Raw genomic sequence first — 15,085 nt, forward strand, 5'->3', positions numbered from 1 at the left:
GCTGGGACCACAAAGGTGAACTGCCTTGCCTGGCTAATTTTTGTATTTGTTTTCTAGAGATGGGGGAGGGGGGTCTTGGTATGTTGTCCAGGCTGGTCTTCAATTCCTGGACTCAAGCCGTCCTCCTGCCTTGACCTCCCAAAGTGTTGGGATTTTAGGTGGGAGCCACTGCATCTGGCAGGAAGGTTCTTAAATGGCTAGCCTTCTAGATTTTTGGACTCTAGAGGATGATATTCCACCCATAATATTTCTCCTTGATGAAGAATCAGTTGCTCTTAGATTTTATTTTATTTTATTTTTGGAGATGGAGTCTCACTTAGTCACCCAGGCTGGAGTGCAGTGGTGTGATCTTGGCTCACTGCAACCTCTGCCTCTCGGTTTCAAGGGATTCTCCTGCCTCAGCCTCCCGAGTAGTTTGGACTACAGGTACCTGCCACCACACTCTGGTAATTTTTTTTTTTTTTTGAATTTTTAGTAGAGATGGGGGTTTCACCATGCTGGCCAGGCTGGTCTTGAACTCCTGACCTTAAGTGATCCTCCCGATTCTCCCTCCCAAAGTGCTGGGATTACGGGGGTGAGCCACCGTGCCCAACTACTGTTAGATTTTAACCTTGTTCATGTCTCTTAGACAAACTAAAGTGAGTAACTGAAGACATTAAAACAATTTACACTGGATCTCCCATATCTCTTCAGTGCAAGGCTAAAGTAGAATCCTTTAGGCTTGAGTCAGTCAGAAAAGTGTCCCATCACCTCCTTGGCTGTGAGTGCATGGGTTTGGATGTGTGACAGGGATACTCTGGGTCTCCAAGAACGGAGACAAATTCAGACGATTTCCAGCGACAGGGCACATTAAGAAGTACCCCTCATTCCTGCAAGCAGCCACGCCACAGCCACCTCGTCCTCTCCTCTGGAAATTCAGCTCCTCAGCTTTGGTTTCCACTGCTCTTGCTACTACCTGGTAACAGATTTTATGCGAGTCTCAAGTTCGAGTTCTCCGGGAGAAAGTCTGGTTGGTTTCAGTCCTGATCTAGGACAGAGTTTGGCTCCTGTCCAACTATAAACCACTGTCATTGGGGGCTGTGTCCACCCTTGGTTAAACCAGATACAAAGCCTGGTGGGCGCTTTGTGGAAAGAGAGTCTCAGAAGAGGGCTTTGAGGAAGTGAGACCTCTCAGCTGCCCCAGAAAGTGAAATGTCCTTGCCAGGCACCATCCTATGTGCCTGAGTTATGGCTCAGCGCTATCAGTCTCCCTTCTAAATTACAGGGTATGTCTCTGGATCCAGAATTCCTGGTTTCTGACCAATTGGCCAAATCCAGTAGCCTTGGACAAGTTGCACCCAGGGGAGGGCACTTCTCAGGAGTGAGCTTCCAGGAATAAATTCCCTTGGGAAACTCTGCGGGCAGCTTAAACCTCAAGAAAATGACTCATTAGGAGCTTGGGGAGCTGTTAATTGCCCTGTCCAGCCAAGATCCAGTGCCGCTGTGCCAGCCTGCTGAAAAATAATGAAGTCACTAGAAGTTCCAGCTCAGTCCCTGTCTGCCCAACTTCCCTCCTGTTTCCTCTTCTTCCTCTCATCCCAGACACTGTGTCCCCCTGCTGTTCCACTGCCCAGAGACCCTGACTGTGATGTTCAAACAGAACTGCCCCCCCAGGGACCTATCACTGCGGCAATCACATTCTCAGAAAGAACGTCCAGGAAAACAGAACATGACAAAGGCTTGTTTTGCTGAACTGTAAATATATTCATTGGAAAGCTATGTTTACCAAGGTATAAGGACTAAATCACATAGAGCCACTACTTATCTCTGCTTAGAAAAATGTGAAAGCTCAAGAAATTCATCCAGTCTTGGAAAAGCTGTGACTTAGGGTCGCCATGGCAATGCCACGTCCTCTGCCTCTGGGTCCTACGCTATCATAGGCCAGTCGCAGGCAGGAGGACATTGGCTCGGGGCAGGGAGACCACTGGATGGGAAGCTGGGAGGCCCGTGTGCAGCCCTGGTGCCAACACTAACCAGCCTTTCTGTGCTTCTGGATCAGGAGTGTTGAACTAGTAGGTTTCAAGTCTTTTCTAGAAGGAACATTCCATAGTAAATTATCTGAGTGCAGGGAACCTTAGACCCTTTTAAGGGACCTAGCATGTGAAGCCACTTGGTACTAGGGTGCATTCTTCCATAGAGTGGGTTAGGGTGGGAAGGGCCCCCCAGCTGCTGGAGGAAGGGAGTGGATTGGGACAGAGGCGGTCTCTCTGCTCTCGGCCACCAGGGGGCAGCACTCAACCTATGCTCAGGCAACTGACGCTTTCTCCTGGGACTTTCAATCCTGAGCGTGACCCAAAAAGGTGAGCTCAGGGAGAGGCTATTCAGGGCGGCAGCTGAGGTGCCAATGCAGTGGCCGGGGTGGGGAGCCATGCCAACAGTGTTGCCTCAATCACACTTTTCCTGTGTCATGAACGTGACTGTTCTCACTGTTAATTTCTACGGTCTTGCCTCTTCTTCTTGTCAAATTTTGTAAGCAACTCAATGTTTTCAATAGAGATTTAGTGTTTTCTCTTTAGTTGGCCAGAGATGATTTCTATTGTTTGAAATCAGGAATCTCCTCCAGAACCTTGGTGAACTAATTAACCCACAGTTTGCTGTTTATGATGGAAAGAATTTGAAGGTTTTACCTAATCCCAAAGGGGTTTATGGCTTCAAGGAAGTTGCTGGTATCAGCGATATCTCAACCCGAGGCTGCCATATAGACATCACCTCACCTGCCAGTCCTGCTCAGTTGACAGTGGCTTTGTGGGGCACTGTGTTGAGGAGGATTCTGAAACCAAAACTCATTAACAAAGTCAGCCACTGGGAGACAGTTGGCAGAGCCCCTACTAACTTTCAGGGGACTGGGAAGATATATGTTGATATGGTTTGTCTCTGTGTCCCCACCCAAATCTCATATTGAATTGTAATCTCCATGTGTCAGGGAGGGGTCTGGTGAGAGGTGGTTGGATCATGGCAGCAGATTTCCCCCTTGCTGTTTTCGTGCTAGTGAGTGCGTTCTCATGAGATCTGATGGTTTAAAAGTGTGTGGCTTTTTTCGCTCTCTCTCTCTCTCCTGCTCCACCATGGTAAGACGTGCTGGCTTCCCCTTTGCCTTCTAACATGATTGTAAGTTTCCTGAGGCCTCTGAGCCGTGCTTCCTGTTAAACCTGTGGAACTGTGAGTCAATTAAACCTCTTTTCTTCATAAATTACTCAGTCGCAGGTAGTTATTTTTTAATTTAATTTTTATTTTTTTGAGGTGGAGTCTAGCTCTGTCGCTCAGGCTGGAGTGCAGTGGTGTGATCTTGGCTCACTGCAACCTCCACCTCCCAGGTTCAAGCGATTCTCCTGCCTCAGCCTCTCAAGTAGCTGAGATTACAGCGTGAGCCACAATGCCCAACTAATTTTGTATTTTTTGTAGAGATGGGGTTTCACCATGTTGGCTAGGCTGGTCTCAAACTCCTGACCTCAAGTGATCCGCCCACCTTGGCCTCTGAAAGTGCTGGGATTATAGAGATGAGCCACTGGGCCTGGCCTCAGGTAGTTCTTCACAGGAGTGTGAAAATGGACTAATACATATATTATGGGGATGGTGATAGTGGGAGTATCCCTGATCCTCTCAACCCCGCTGCTTCTGTGGAAAGTAGCTGAGTGTCCCTTGCCATCATCCTTCAGTAGGGCAGCCTCTCTGACGAACCAAAACGATCAGGTCAGCTCCCTATGGACCCTGGCAGAGGCAGACCCAGCATATGCTGTTCTAATGACTGCAGCTGCAAAGCCTGAGGGACCAGAGCATCAGAGCTGGTGGATCCCTTAGAGGTCATCACCCCAATGCTCCCATTTCACAGGTGGGAAAACTGAGGCCCAGCGAGGGGAGGGCTGACTTGCCTGTGACAGTGCAGTTAAGTTAGTGGTAGTTTGGGGTTTCACACATCATTTGGCTTTGAGGCCAGTGTTCTTCTCACATCGCTGCCTCATAGCCACCGGCTTCCTCCTGATATTTAGTCATCCCCATCTTTGGAACATCCCACTGTATTGGTTTCCTATCACTGTTGTAACAAGTGACCAAAAATGTAGTGGCTTAAAGCAGCACAGACTTATCTTAGAGTTCTGCAGGTCAGATGTCTGACATGCATCTCACGGGGCTGAAGTCAAGGTGTCTACAGTGTTGTTTTTTCTTCTGGAGGCCCTGGGGTCAAGTCCATTTCCTTGCCTTTTCTGACTTCTAGAGGCTGCCCACATTCCTCTGCCTGTGACTCCCTTCCTCCATCAGTAAGGCCAGCCTTGGCCAGTTGAGTTTTTCTCAGATCTCACCTCCTGACACCGACTGTTCTGCCTCCTAGTCATACCTCTAAGGGCCCTTGTGATTACAGAGGGCCTCCTAGATAACCAGGGATCATCTCCCTCTGCTAAGGTCAGCTGATCAGCGCCCTTAATTCCACCTGCAATCTGAGGTCCCCTTTGCCATGTAAGGTAATATATTCACAGGTTCCAGGCGTTAGGACAGGGACATCTTTGGTGCCATCATTCTGTCCACCACGCCCACCTTCTCTCTGAGGTCAGAGTTTCTCATCCTAAAAAATCATTTCCTTGATCCTGCTGTTTCCCTCCAGGTATCACCCAGTGCTCCTTTTAGATCCTCTTCCAAGCATCTCCATGGAGGCTCTATTCTTGCTGCTTCCCTTCCACCAGCCCCCACTCGCTTTTGAAACTGAGATCATATTTACATACCATAATATTTCCCCTTTAAAATGTATACTTTAAGCCAGGCGCGGTGGCTCATGCCTGTAATCCTGGCACTTTGGGAGGCCGAGTTGGGCAGATCACCTGACGTCAGGAGTTCGAGACCAGCCTGGCCAACTTGGTGAAACTCTGTCTCTACTAAAAATACAAAAATTAGCTGGTTGTGGTGGTGGGTGCCTGTAATCCCAGCTACTTGGGAGGGTGAGGCAGGAGAATCACTTGAACCCAGGAGGTGGAGGTAGCAGTGAGCCCAGATCTTGCCATTGCACTCCAGCCTGGGTGACAGAACAAGACCCTGTTTCCAAAAGCAGCAACAACAACAACAACAACAACAACAACAACGTACACTTTAGTGGTTTTTAGTGTGCTTACTGTGTTGTGCAGCCACCACCACTATCTAGTTCATCACCCTGAAAAGAAATCTTGTACCTGTTAAGCAGTCACTGCTGATTCCCCCTTCCTCAGCCTCTGGCAATCTCTTTCCTGCCTCTGTGGATTTCCCTATTTGATCCTGGATACTTCATATAAATGTCATCACAGAATACGTGGCCCCTGTATCTAGCCTCTTTCACTTAGCATAGTGTTTTCAAGGTTCACTCCTTCTTAGGAACCCTCCCTGCAACCTGGCTTCTGTGAGCTGCTCCATGACTTCTTTGCTAAGCTCGCCAAAACATCCATTATGCAGTTCCCAAACTCCACAGCCTTTATCAATGCACTGGCGGGAACTTCCTCTGAGTATTCTTCTTCCTTGGCTTCCACCATGCTGTCCCTTCTTGATTCTCCTTCCATTTCTACGATCTTTTCATTCTGCCTCTGGCCCAAGTCTTTCTCCTCTTGTCTCCTGAAAATGACCTGTCTCCCAAGGATCAGCCCAAGGCTCTCTGCTGTTTCCCGTATCCCAGAGGTTCTAGGAGTCCATGACTGGACTCTTTGATGAGATTCCTCCACCTTGAACTTGTAGACAACCTTTCTTGTGTTCATCCAGAGCTTTCCATCAGCTTCTGAAATGGGTGTATGGATAGTAAAGTGTTAAAAGTCAGCTATGTAATCTTTCTGCCTTTGAGAGCCAAGTTATCTAAGATTCTTTGGAGTGCAAGTGATAGAAACCCAATTCAATCTGACTTGAAAAGAGAGAATTTAATGGCTCTCATGCCTGTGGTAGCTCAAAGAACTGAAGGAAGTGCTGTGAAAAGCACAGAAGCTTTGGGAGTTTCTGAGACTGGAATCAGGAACACGTTGCAGTCAGGATTCTCCCCCTCTCTATTTCTCAGCTCTGCTTCCTCTGATTGGCTTTATTCTCTCCAACAAATTAGCTTTCTTCATATTCCACAGTAGATGGCCCCTGGTATGTTTCAGTTCCTTCCCACTCAGGGATGCAAAAGACAAAGCCCCTTCTCTTTTAATTCCAAATTTAAAAATCCCCAGGAAGGACTCTGAGTGTCCCCATGCTGAGTCCTATCTTCCCAACTACAGCAATCACATGGCCAAGGGAGCTGCCTGCTGGGATGACCAGGGGCCCAGGCCTCTTATCTCCCATTGCATTTTATGGGGACTGTCAGTCCTGCAAACACTCATGACGGCAATGGAGGAGGAGCAGTTGTTTGAAGGTGTGTGTTATGTTGGACCGTCAAAAATGGCATGTGTTTCCTACCAGACCTCACCCATGCCTATCATGTCTTCAACGACCACCTGTGGATGACTCCCATGGTCTCCAGCTGCCAGGTGCCTACTGATGACTACCTGGTTGGCCCACTGGTCTCCCTAACAGAGTATCTTTGGTGTCCCCAGTGGTTGTCAATGGCACCACTGCCCACCAAGTCTCCCAAGCTTCTCCCAGTTCCTTGCCTTCACGAATGGTGATCCCCCATCCCTCTGTAGGGAGTTGCCAAGTCCTGTTGATCTTAGCACTTCGGCATCTTTCCCAGCCATTGTTCTCATCTGCAATATTTCATTAGTGCCCCTGGCCTAAGCCACTCTCCCAGTCTCTTAGTGGATCTCTCTGCCTCCAGCGCAGATTCTGTCACCGGCTATGGAATCCCATGTAAAAAAGAAATCTTCATCACAGTTACATGAGTGGGATAGTGTTAGCACCACTTTACAAGTTAGGAAAGTGAGTCTCAATAAATTAAGGACTTGCTGAAGAATGAGAGGTGGTGGAAGGATTTGAACTTGGGTCTCTAATTCCAAGTGTAGCATCTATTCTGGTTCCCCTCCATGCCTTAAAATAGTTGCTGAATGCATTCATGAAACCTGATTTTATGGCGATTTTTTCTTTTGCATCACACAGCTGTTCTGAAGCCTTTGGAGTTTACAAATAAGAGTCTTCAAGCAGTCTTGGGCCTTGCCCAGTGCTCACAAAGTGAAGGGCTGCTAAGCTCACCCTGGTACTTGGGCTCCTGTGAGAGATTTTGCAGCCCTTGTCTCCCTGTGGGCACCTGAGGGTAGGGGGAAAAACCTGTTTCCAAAAGGAGTTCAGCAGAAGAATCTGAGCTGAATACTTAACACTGAGCCTGGCCCCTGATAATCAGTGAATACTCTGAGAGGCCCCGTGAGTTCATCATAGCTGGAAAGCAGAGCCCTGGGGTTGGGATGGGGTGGGGCTGAGGGTAAGGGGGCCTGCATTGTCCTGGCTGCCCCATGGAGGGGGTGCAGTGTGGCCTTCTCTGGGCTGCTTCTCCAGCTGAGGACGATGCTGTCACAGGCTCCCTTCTCTGTCCACTCATTTACATGCCCATTCTCAGGCTTTCTACACTCCTCTCAAAAAAGCTCCAAGTGAGGACCCTGCCTGTTTTCTTCTGCACCAGTGCTAGATACATGAGTAGCTGCTCACGAAATAATTGTGGAGTGGGTGGGTAGATGGATGGATGGATGGATGGATGGATAGAATGGAGGGATGAGGAAAAGAGTTTCTAGTGAAAGTCCTGGAATGAGATATTCTGAATTATTATAACATCTAGTTATTCCACTCATGTGGCGATGTATTTTCTACCAAGTTGACCGATGTGCCCACACAGGGCAAATCCACAAGGACGGGCTCTGTAAACACTTATTGAAGGCTCCATGATAAAGGCCCTCCCCGTCCCCCTCCCACAGTTAAACTTCCTGCTACAGAACACTGGGCTGCTCTAATTGACCTTGAATGAGATGGTGTTTACAGCTGCGACTTAGCAGCCATTGATCTTGAATTGATTAAGCGAGCATTTTGCAAAGGAGAACTACAAGAACAGAGACAAAGAGCCCTATGCATTGAGGATTTCATGCCACCCATTCACCCCCTTTGCTTCACACATCTAATGTGTGTGTGCTTTAAAAAAAATAAACAAACAGTGAATGAATTACTATAAAGACAGAAGAGGAACCGGCTCCAACTTTCTCTCAGCAGGAGGGCAAATTGGCTGCCCAGGGCCCTGAAAGGGCATTCCCAGCCCTCATTAGTTTTAACCGGAGGGGCCCTGTCCAATTCCCCCAAGAGCAGGCAGCCCATCAGAGGTCGGTGGGTTGGGACTTCGTCAGCAATTGTAAACTCTTTGGATCGGCTTTTTTTTTTGTGTGGCAGTTCCAGCACTTGGCAGGGCCCCCGGAAAGAGCAGAAAACTTGGGTTCTCCTCTTGGCTCTGCCTGGCTGAGCTTGACTGGCAAGACGTTTTGGGGGCTTCAGATCACTCATCTGTAAAATGAGGGGATTGGACAAGAAGAGTGACTTCCAAACCTTTTATTTTTTTGTCCTGAAATCTGTTCTTTCTGCAAAGCCTAACTGGGCCACCTCTCCCCCTACAATAAGTTAAAACAAACTTGGAAAAAAGATGAGGTGGGGAGAGGCAGCGTGGTCCCTTACTCCTCCTACTCCGATCTCCCGTCTGAGAGGGGGCTTCATGGGACCCCTCAGCTCCTGCAGAATGCAGTTTACAAACCACTTCAGGATCTCATCCAGTTCTGATTGGAGCTGCTCCCCATCAGGAAACTATGCTTGCAGCAGTTAGGAATTGTGCATTGCTGCTGCTAATAGGAACCTGACAAGTGGGGGCTTACAGAGATTACGGGGTTATTTATTCATTTGTTTGGTTACAAGAAGTCCAAAGGCAGGTGGCCCAGGGCTGGTACGGCAGCTCCACAGCACCATCTGGGAGGAGAGACTCAGGCTCCTCTTGTCTTTCTGTCTCATCATCCTGGGCACGTGACTATCATTCCCAAATTGGGCTTATGGTCCAAATACGGCTGCTGAAGCTCCAGATATCACATTCACATTCTAAACAGGAAAAAGGGGAGAAAGGCAGATAGGAACATGGCAATTCAGTCTGCTCCCTTTAAAAAGCTTTTCTGGGTGCACTACTCACCATTCCAGCTGTCATCTCCCTGGCAAGAGCTGTGTCACATGACTTTTTTTGGCTGCAGGAAAAGGCAGAAAAAGCTATTATTTTAAAACTCGGGTTATATTGGCATCCAACATAAAACAAGGGTTCTGCCAATAATAATGATGAAAAGGATGGAGACTGGGTAGACCCAGGAAAAAACACAACAAGCTAAAATCTGTCAAGCACTTACCACGTCCCAGGCAACATGCTAAGAACTTGGTGTGAATGAACTTATTTAATTCTCATAACTGCCTAGTGAGGTAAACTCTCATTCCCATTTTACAGCTGAGGATGTTGAGACACAGAAAAGTCATGTAACTTGGCCAAGATTCCACAGCAGATAAGTGACCAAGCCAGGATTTTAACTCAGACATTCAGATGCTACAGCCCAGACCCTTTACCCCAGATTATTCCTTCCTTGTGAAGACCATAAAGTAAATTAACACCCCGGACCTTTCAGTGCTGTTTCAGCATCTTAATTTAATTTAATTTAATTATAATTTTATTTTATTTTGAGATGGAGTTTTGCTCTTGTCCCCCAGGCTGGAGTGCGACGGCGCCATCTCAGCTCACTGCAACTTCCGCCTCCCGGGTTCAAGCGATTCTCCTGCCTCAGCCTCCTGAGTAGCTGGGATTACAGGTATGCACCACCACACCTGGCTAATTTTTGTATTTTTAGTAGAGCTGCAGTTTCACCATGTTGGCCAGGCTGGTCTCGAACTCCTGACCTCAAGTGATCTGCCTGCCTTGGCCTCCCAAAGTGCTAGGATTACAGGCGTGAGCCACCACGCCCAGCCATCAGCATCTTTAAAAGAAAGGGGATACAAAGCACGGAGTGCTAGAGCCTGCACCCCAGTTTCCTTATTGTCTTTCTCCTGGCACTAAGGCAGTGGTGACAGGCCAAATTGTCCATGTTGCATTTATCAGGAGGTAAGTGTTTCAAATACTGTTTGGAGGGATTTCAGGGGAAACATTTTCAGGGACTTGACTTGCAGGAATGATTTATGAAGAAAGATGAAAAGAGCTAAATATATATGGGCTGGCAAGTATGAAAAGAGAAAGAAAGGAAGGGAAGAAGGCAGCATAAATTAAAACACACAGATAGCCTGATTGTTCCAGAAATCAAGGAGAGGAGGGCCGCAATGGGAGGCAAAGGGAGGCATGACTCAGATTCAGTTGAAAAAGGAAACACAGCAAGCCCTTGGCTCCATCCATCGAATGTGTCTCAGTGCTCACTCCATCATCAGCTCAGGGATGGGAGGTGGGAATGGCCTCTGCCTTCATGGCACTTAGGAGCCAGGAGGCAAGCTCAGTGGAAAGATGCACTGTGTAGGTACAGCTCCGTCAAACACTTGGCCTCCTAAGGGGAAGGAAGCAATGTCTACACTGGGATTTACATTTATTTATTTATTTATTTATTTATTTTTGAGATGGAATTTCACTCTTGTTGCCCAGGCTGGAGTGCAGTGGCAAAATCTAAGCTCACTGCAGCCTCTGCCTCCTGGGTTCAAGTGATTCTCCTGCCTCAGCCTCCCGAGTAGCTGGGATTGCAGGCGTGCACCACCACACCTGGCTAATTTTGTATTTTTAGTAGAGACGGGGTTTCACCATGTTGGTCAGGCTGGTCTTGAGCTCCTGACCTCAGGTGATCCACCCACCTTGGCCTCCCAAAGGGTTGGGATTACAGGCATAAGCCACTGTGCCCGGCCCGACCTTTATATTTATAGACCATGTTGGCAACATTTTCCTCTTTTAATTATCACTTTATTATCCCCATTTGGCAGATGAGAAAACGAAGGCAGAGTCAGCTCAAGTGACTTCAGGTTCAAGTGACATCACACAGCCCCAGTCAGTGACAGATCCAGGAACGGGGACAGCAGTGTTTCCACTGGTTGTATTTTCAAAAGCAGCATCTTCATTCGGCACAGAAGCTGACACAATAGACGCACAATAAATGCCATCTCTCTTTATTTCATGTAGCTTATAACTAAATCCATGGATATAACCCCCTGTGGATTGTGATTTTTCTAAAGGGAAATTCACTCAGTTTCAGCTGGTTCGTCAAGAGAAACACCAGTATTACCAGAAACTGGAAACATAGTCCTCTAAGAACAAGGAGTTGGAAACTTAGTCCTCTAAGAACAAGGAGTGATGCAAACTAAATTCTCATGAACCAACATGGAATGAGACAGCTACTAACCTGGGATTTTATTTTCTAATCAGACTCTTGTTTGGCATGAGGTGGCCTTTCTGGGGTGTTGGTTACGGTCTATATCATGATTCATTTATGAGATTTCATTGAGCTCTATTATCTATATCTTTTTTTTTTTTTGGCATATACTAAAAATTTCTTTTAAAAAAGCAACATCTGGCTGGGCGCAATGGCTTGTGCCTGTAATCCCAGCACTTTGGGAGGCCAAGGTGGGTGGATCACCTAAGGTCAGGAGTTTGAGACCAGCCTGGCCAACATGGTGAAACCCTGTTTCTACTAAAAATACAAAATTAGCCAGGCGTGGTGGTGCATGCCTGTAATCCCAGCTACTCAGGAGGCTGAGGCTGGAGAATAGCTTGAAATGAGGAGGTGGAGGTTGCAGTGAGCCAAGATCATGCCATTGCACTGCAGCCTGGGTGACAAGAGTGAAACTCCATCTCAAAAATAAATACATAAATAAAATTAAAAAAATTAAAAAGCAACATTCTCCATTCCTCAGCAATTTAGTGTCCTAAGCCGGCATATTGGTTAAGACTATGATGTGGCAGAGACCACTAGAGGTCTCCCAATTTCATTCTCCTTTTCACATAGCCCGTTGGAATAAAAATGACATCTTCTACCTTCTCCCACAACTGGGTGTGGCCTTGTGACAAGTTCTGGCCAATAGGATGTAAGGGAAGCATAGTGTACAACTTTCAATAAGTCCCCTTAAGGCAGGTGACATGCCCTTCTTTCCTTCATTTCTCCTTTTTTGCTGGCTTGAAGTAGATGAGATGGCTGGAGTGTGGCAGCTCTCTTGGTCCAGGAGGTGTAAATGGTGCTGCAGGTGGCAGCTCAGGGACGGCTGGTCCTGGGGACTGTGGAGCTCCCACAGAAGCCCTGAACTGCTTCCCTCTAGCTCTCTCTTACAAGGGTCAGTAAACTTCTAGCTCACTTGAGTAACTATTTTGGGTTTTCTGTTATTTGTAGTCAAACTTAATCCATATGATAGGCACAAGAGTCGGCTGATTTTGAGGAGGGGGAAGAGAGAATGGATCAGCTTCAACTCCATTGGTAAATGCTTTGTTTCTTAAGCTGAATGGTGGGCATGCAGGTATGAATTATGTTATATTTTACACCTCTTTGGCATATCTAAGAATCACTTATTAGATCTTTTAAAAAGGCAATGGTAGAAGCAGTGTTAGAGCAATACCATGAGTAGCCCAGAAAAGAATCAAATAAAGGCAACTTTTGGCTTCACCCAGGCTCTGCTCCCAGACTGGCTTTGGAGTTAGGGTCTGAATATAGCCTCTGAATAAGCCTCATGGACAGAAGAAACAAGACTTGAAAGGGCAAGGGTGGGTGTATTCATCCGTTTTCATGCTGTTGATAAAGACATACCCACAACTGGCCCAATTTATAAAAGAAAGAGGTTTAATTGGACTTACAGTTCCATGTGGCTGGGGAAGCCTTACAATCATGGTGGAAGGCAACAAGGAGCAAGTCATGTCTTACATGGATGGCAGCAGGCAGAGAGAGAGCTTGTTCAGGGAAACTCGCCCTTATAATAACCATCAGATCTCATGAGACTTATTCACTATCATGAAAACAGCACAGGAAAGACCTGCCCCCATGATTCGATTGCCTCCCACCAGGTCCTTTCCACAACATGTAGGAATTCAGGATGAGATTTGGGTGGGGACACAGCAAAACCATATCAGTGGGTTCAGGCTGTGGGTACCAAAGCCAGGGTTTGGAAGCAAGAAGGGACAGGGAAAGAACTTAAGGGCTGGGCACCACTCTTTCCTCCACCTGCCTCAACCCAGGACGTTTTTGCTGTAGGCAAGTCCTAGAAGTCTCTTTTGACCACACCCTCCCACCCCCTCCTGTTCTCCACCAATCCCCACCTTCATTTTAAGGGATTTCATTGCAATCAGGTCAGCGAGATGTAATTAAAATAAAACGTGGACATACTTGCCTCCTGGGCTCTAATCCTACCTCTCAGAGCCAGCCACAGTGAGCAGTAGAGCAAGCATGAGACCAAATTAAAGGCTGGAACCCTAGAGGGACCAGGCAGACATCTCCAGCCACTGGTGTCCTCTGCTGGGATCTGCCTCAGATGCCAGAAGCTGCACTGGCTGAGGAAAGGGCTTCAGCTGTAGTTCTAGGGGAAGTACTAGGAACTCCTTGAACCTGTGACTCTGCTCACCTCTGGGATCAGGACATTTTGGGGAGGCAGACATACCTCTTGCCTCACTGATCAAGATTCCTTCCTGGGGCCAGGGCTATGTAACACACAGTCCTTGTTTCCTGAACAGAATGGGGGTTCTATTCAGCAAGAAAGAGTGTAGAGGCATGGACTGGGGAAGAAGATGGCTGTTGGGTAGGCAGCCAACAACATCTGCCACTCCTCACCTCTCCCTGCTCAGGGAGGCAGGGGTTCTGGTGAAGTCAGCGCAGTTAGGAAATTTCTTCCTTCCTGCCTTGTTATGACAGCTTCAATGATGCAATAACTAGCCAAGGTCACACAGGAAGGGAGAAAGTGAGAGAGGGAGGAAATGTCACCTTAGCCTCAACACTTTTGTGGCTAATATGCCACATTTCTGTTTTCTCAAAGTGTGATCTCTGACCATCTGGGCACCTTAAAAATGCCAATTCTTGAGCTCCACACTGACTTACAGAGCTAGCATATCTGGAGGTGAGACCTGAGATTAGCATTTAACAAACACAAGTGATTCTTAATACGCCCTCGGGCCTAAGAACAATGGAATTAGATGCAACAAAAATGAAGAAATGTGCTCCAAGTTTTCCATTTTTCCAGGAGGGTGAATTTAGTTTCCTTATCATTTTCTTTTGGATCCTAGTGATTTGGGAAGATGGAAAATGCTGGCTTCAAAGCTGGCTCATGGGGCTAAAAAGAAGCGACTCTGAAAATGAGTGTTCTGTTGCCTGTGGAGCTGCCTGGAGGTGTCCTCACTGGAGGTGTCCTCAGCAAGGCCCTGAATCACCATCTGGGAAAGCTGCATGTGCTGGGCCAAGAGAAGTGGCCCGGGATGCCCAGCCTGAGGAAGGTGCAGGGCTGGTGTTTGGGATCACTGTGTGGCTCTGTGCATAAGTGCATGAGTGTGCCTGTGTGTGTAGATGTTTGTGCCAGGGGGAGGGTGTGGGGGTGGTCCTTTAAGGTTCTCTTGCAATACTGTAAGAAGTATTAATTGGTCTCTACTCCTTGATAAGTAGATTTTTACCCTGGAACAAGTGACATGCAAACAGGCAGCTGAACACAGTGACTTTCCAGGCCAGGCCTGCTCCAGCTGCTGTGCTCTAGCCTCGGGGCCTCAGCCTCCCCTCTGGTTTGTGCTGCACGAGCGATGAGTCCAATCATGTCCTGTCCCTGAGTCCTGGCCTCCCCACGGGTCAGAGTACCCACAAGTCCTCTGGAATCTGCTCCCCTGAGTGCTCTGGCTAGTTTCCCATCTGCCTGCCCCTCTGCTCTGCCACACAGAATACCCTGTGGTTTCCCAAATGTGCATCGTGCCTCTGTGCAGTTGCTGGCACTGCTTCCTCACCCTGAACTCATCTTCCAGTTCTTAAAATGAGGGCTTCTATCCAGGAAGCCAGTCCTGGCCTTCTACCCCATGAGGGGATACCCACTCCCACCTTTCGGTCCCAACCGCACCCGTGAAGACTTCTGTAAACCCAAAAGTGACAAAGGCTGGTGTCTCAATTGGTTAGAGGTTTATTTAGCCAAGATTAAGGATCCACGGAGAGCTGGGGGTGGG

The 15,085-nt window shown here is 47.7% G+C and overlaps 2 long non-coding RNA genes across 2 annotated transcripts; one reads left to right on the plus strand and one right to left on the minus strand.

Annotated features, from left to right (window-relative positions):
- The first annotated feature begins 1,923 nt into the window (after nucleotides 1-1,923).
- On the plus strand, nucleotides 1,924-11,074 carry LOC129048126 (uncharacterized). Its single transcript, XR_008510221.1, has 3 exons — nucleotides 1,924-2,051; nucleotides 9,658-9,755; nucleotides 10,900-11,074. It is a non-coding gene; the product is annotated as an uncharacterized LOC129048126 (long non-coding RNA).
- LOC129048127 (uncharacterized) lies at nucleotides 8,791-13,741 on the minus strand. The gene is made up of 3 exons (XR_008510222.2): nucleotides 13,552-13,741; nucleotides 9,098-9,149; nucleotides 8,791-9,009 (listed from the first exon to the last, which is right to left on the minus strand). It is a non-coding gene; the product is annotated as an uncharacterized LOC129048127 (long non-coding RNA).
- Between the last annotated feature and the right edge of the window lie 1,344 nt (nucleotides 13,742-15,085).

Source organism: Pongo abelii, chromosome 8 (genome assembly GCF_028885655.2).
Source record: "Pongo abelii isolate AG06213 chromosome 8, NHGRI_mPonAbe1-v2.0_pri, whole genome shotgun sequence".
NCBI classification, from domain to species: domain Eukaryota; kingdom Metazoa; phylum Chordata; class Mammalia; order Primates; family Hominidae; genus Pongo; species Pongo abelii.